We start from the raw sequence: 5,072 nt of genomic DNA on the forward strand, positions 1-5,072 counted from the left end.
GGAGAAGGTACCATGAGGTGCTGGAAGAAGGTATATCCTTTTGTTTTAGGATAAAATGTTCTGTAGATATCTGTTAAGGCCATTTGTTTCATCACTTCTGTTAGTTTCACTGTGTCCCTGTTTAGTTTCTCTTTCCATGATCTGTCCATTGATGAAAGTGGTGTGTTGAAGTCTCCCACTATTACTGTGTGAGGTGGAATGTGTGCTTTGAGCTTTAATAAAGTTTCTTTAATGAATGTGGCTGCCCTTTTATTTGGAGCATATATTTTCAGAATTGAGAGTTCCTCTTGCAGGATTTTACCTTTGATGAGTATGAAGTGCCCCTCCTTGTCTGTTTTGATTATTTTGGGTTGGACGTCGATTTTGTTAAACATTAAAATGGCTACTCCAGCTTGTTTCTTCATACCATTTGCTTGGAAAATTGTTTTCCAGCCTTTCATTCTGAGGTAGTGTCTATCTTTTCTTCTGAGATGAGTTTCCTGTAAGCAGCAAAATGTTGGGTCTTGTTTGTGTAGCCAGTTTTTTAGTCTATGTCTTTTTATTCGGGAATTGAGTCCATTGATATTAAGAGATATTAAGGAAAAATAATTGTTACTTCCTGTTATTTTTGTCGTTAAAGTTGGCATTCTGTTCTTGTGGCTGTCTTCTTTTAGGTTTGTTGAGGGATTACCTTCTTGTTTTTTCTAGGGTGTGGTTCCCGCCCTTGTATTGGTTTTTTTTTTTTTTTTCTGTTATTATCCTTTCAAGGGCTAGATTCGTGGAGAGGTAATATGTGAATTTGGTTTTGTCGTGGAATACTTTGGTTTCTCCATCTATGTTAATTCAGAGTTTGGCTGGGTATAGTAGCCTGGGCTGGAATTTGTGTTCTCTTAGTGTCTGTATAACATCTCTCCAGGCTCTTCTGGCTTTCATAGTCTATGGTGAAAAATCTGGTGTAATTCTGATAGGCTATCCTTTATATGTTACTTGACCTTTTTCCCTTACTGCTTTTAGTATTCTATCTTTATTTAGTGCATTTGTTGTTCTGATTATTATGTGTCGGGAGGAATTTCTTTTCTGGTCCAGTCTATTTGGAGTTCTTTAGGCTTCTTGTATGTTCATGGACATCTCTTTCTTTAGATTTGGGAAGTTTTCTTCAATAATTTTGTTGAAGATGTTTGCTGGTCCTTTGAGTTGAAAATCTTCATTCTCATCCACTCCTATTATCCGTAGGTTTGGTCTTCTCATTGTGTCCTGGATTTCCTTGATGTTTTGAGTTAGGATCTTTTTGCATTTTCCATTTTCTTTGATTGTTGTGCTGATGTTCTCTATGGAATCTTCTGCACCTGAGATTCTCTCTTCCATCTCTTGTATTCTGTTGCTGATGCTAGCATCTATGGTTTTAGATTTCTTTCCTAGGGTTTCTATCTCCAGCGTTGCCTCACTTTGGGTTTTCCTTATTGTGTCTACTTTCCTTTTTAGGTCTTGGATGATTTTATTCAATTCCATCACCTGTTTGGTTGTGTTTTCCTGCAATTCTTTAAGGGATTTTTGTGTTTCCTATTTAATGTCTTCTACCTGTTTGGTTATATTTTCCTGCAATTCTTGAAGGGATTTTTGTGTTTCCTCTTTAATGTCTTCTACTTGTTTAGCAGTGTTCTCCTGTAGTTCTTTAAGTGAGTTATTTAAGTCCTTCTTGATGTCCTCTATATCATCATGAGTTATGCTTTTAAATCCAGGTCTAGCTTTTCAAGTGTGTTGGGGTGCCCTGGACTGGGCGAAGTGGGAGTGCTGGGTTCTGATGATGGTGAGTGGTCCTGGTTTCTGTTAGTAAGATTCTTAAGTTTACCTTTCACCATCTGGTAATCTCTGGAGTTAGTTGTTATAGTTGTCTCTGTTTAGAGATTGTTCCTCTTGTGATTTTGTTACCCTCCATGAGCAGAGCTGGGAGACTAGCTCTCTCCTCTGAGTTTCAGTGGTCAGAGCAGTCTCTGCAGGCAAGGTCTCCTCTTTCAGGGAAGGTGCACAGTTATCTGGTGTTTGGACCTCCTCCTGGCCGAAGATGAAGGCCCAAAACAGGGTCTTTCCCAGAAGCTGTGTTGCTTTGGCCTGTCACAGAAGCTGTTGTTTCAGTAGTCCACACTCTCACCTGTGTAGACTACTTTCCTCGGAGTCCCATAACCAAGGTGGCTCCCGCGGAACCTGAGGCAGAAGCCTCTCAGGCAGGGTGGACACCTGTGCTCTGACCAGGAAGGTGGCCGGTTGTCTGGAGCCGAAAATGGCACCACCTCAGAGGCTCTGTGGCTCTATCCTGCCCCAGAGACTGCTGGCCTCTGTATTCCACACTCTCACCTGTGCAGACTGCCCTCCGAGGAGTCCCGGATCCAAGCTGGCTCCCTCGGAACCTGAGGCAGAAGTCTTCAGGCCAGGCGGACACCTGTGCTCTGACCAGGAAGGTGGCCGGTTCAAGATTCTTCCTTTTCAAGTAGAGACTGAGTAATGACCACCTTAAAAACAAAAATGCCTGCATCCACCCAGGGATCCATCCCATAAACAACCACCAAACCCAGACACTATTGCATATGCCAGAAAGATTTTGCTGACAAGCCCCTGATATAGCTCTCTCTTGTGAAGCTATGCCAATGCCTAACAAATACAGAAGTGGATGCTCACAGTCATCTATTGGATGGAATACAGGGCCCCCAATGAAGGCCCATCAATGGGAGGAGAAGCCCTTGGTCTTGCGAAAATTATATGCCCCAGTACAGGGGAATGCCAGCGCCAGGAACCAAGAGTGAGTGGGTTGGGGAGCAGGGCAGGGGGAGGGTATAGGGAATTTTATGAGCAGAAACTAGGAAAGGGGATAGCATTTGAAATGTAAATGAAGGAAATATCGAATAAGGAAAGAATGTGTACACAATTAATTAATGGAGCATATATGTAATTAAAAACAAAAAATGTGCTCACACTCCACTGCCAGCTTTCACTGTGCTTCTTTACGCTGCTCCTTCGATTGACAATGGCCTCGGCATGTGCAAAGCTGGTTTTGCTGGCAACAACGCCCCCTGGGTCATGTTCCCTTCCATCATCGTGCACCCCAACACCAGGGCATCATGGTGGGCATGGGTTAGAAAGACTCCTAAGAGGGTGATGAGGCCCAGAGCAAGAGCGGTATCCTGACCATGAAGCATCCTATCTAGCACGGAATTGTCACCAGATGGGATTAAATGGAGAAGATCTGGCACCACACCTTCTACTATGAGCTGTGTGTGGCCCTGTGCTTCTGACCAAGGCGCTCCTGAACCCCAAAGGTAACAGAGAGAAGATGATGCAGATAATGTTTGAAACCTTCAGTACCCAAGCCATGTACGTGGCCATTCAGGCAGTGCTGTCTTTGTATTCATCTGGGCGCACCAGGGGAATTGTCATGGACTCTGGTGATGGAGTCACGCATACAGTGCCCATCTAAGAGGGCTATACCCTTCCTCATACCATCTTGTTTCTGGACCTGGCTGGCCGGGACACGACAGACTACCTCATGAAGATCCCACTGCTGAGAAAGAAACTGTTCATGACATAAAGGAGAAGCTGTGCTATGTTGCCATGGATTTTGAGCAAGAAATGGCTATTGCTGCATCATCTTCCTCCTTGGAGAAAAGTTATGAGCTGCCTGATGGGCAGGTGATCACCACTGACAATGAGCAGTTCAGGTGTCCTATGGCATCCATGAGACCACCTTCAACTCCATCATGAAGTGTGATGTGGACATCCACAAAGACATGTATGCCAATACAGTGCTGTCTGGTGGTACCACCATGTATCCAGGCATTGCTGACAAGATACAGAAGGAGATCACAGCCCTGGCACTCAACACAATGAAGATTAAGATCATTGCTCCCCCTGAGTGCAAGTTCTCAGTCTGGATTGGTGGCTCCATCCTGGCCTCACTGTCCACCTTCCAGCAGACATGGATCAGCAAGCAGGAGTACAATGAGTCAGGCCCCTCCATCGTCCACTGCAAAAGCTTCTAGATGGACTGAGCAGTTGCCAGGCAACTGCATGAGCTGATTCTGAAGTATCACTTTGCCCTGGCAAATGTACACACCTCATGCTAGCCTCATAAGACTGAAATAAGCCTTTGAAAAGAAATTCGTCCTTGAAGCTTGTATCTGATATCAGCACTGGATCATAGAACTTGTTGCTGATTTTTGACCTTGTATTCAAGCTAACTGTTCCCTTTGTATATGTTTAATAATCCTGTGCATATCTTGATTTAGTCCTTAGTTCATGTGGCTTGGTCACTTGGTGGCTGGGTAGAGCACACTGTGGAAGAGTAATCCTCAGCCTAGTGGATCTCCGTGAGCACCACGTAGTGATCTGTGCAGGGTATTAACTGACAGTAGACTTCCAGGAAAGGAGACTTTCCCCAAGCTGGAAAAGGTTCCTGAAGCAGTTACCACTTCTTTTTTGCCAGTCTAACAGGGTGGGAAAGTCTGAGCCTTAGGACCCAGTTTCCTGTTCTGGTTATTTTCCTCCTGACTGCCATGGGTTTTTATTTACCCTGAATTAGAAACGTTTGCATCTACACCTGTATATGTATTCACCCTTTTAATTTATGTAAGAATTTTTTTCTCAAATCTTTAAGAAGTGACAAATTTTGTTTTGGTTTTTTTTTGTTTGTTTGTTTTTACTGTTCACAGAGAATATTAGGCCCTAGCAACACATCATTGTGTAAAGAAAAATAAAAGTGCTACAGTTACAAAAAATGTGAAGTGTTTCTTTAAAGAATAGTGGAAACTATGACCAAATGTACAATGCCTGTTAGTCATATTACATAAGTGAAAACCTTTAAGCTTATAAAGACTAGACTCACAATCATTCTTAAACTACCATACATGAGTGATACCTTGGATAGATAAATTATAACTTCAGGTGTTAAGTTGGGATTTGTGTCTGGGGTCTTTAATGCCATGCCAACATTTAGAGATTAACAAAAATATTAATAGAAAGAACTCATGAGATATCAGGTCCTCGTAATCAGTTAAGATTTATTTATTACAACATTTTTAATATTTCTAAATCTTAAAGGGAGA

At 42.6% G+C, this 5,072-nt stretch overlaps 1 pseudogene; it reads left to right on the forward strand.

Moving 5' to 3' along the window:
- Positions 1-3,000: 3,000 nt before the first annotated feature.
- LOC110287465 (actin, alpha skeletal muscle pseudogene) lies at positions 3,001-4,010 on the forward strand (annotated as a pseudogene).
- The last annotated feature ends 1,062 nt before the right edge of the window (positions 4,011-5,072 follow it).

The sequence above is a fragment of the Mus caroli genome, unplaced genomic scaffold (assembly GCF_978045245.1).
Source record: "Mus caroli unplaced genomic scaffold, Mus_caroli_1 scaffold_5, whole genome shotgun sequence".
Taxonomy (NCBI): Eukaryota; Metazoa; Chordata; class Mammalia; order Rodentia; family Muridae; genus Mus; species Mus caroli.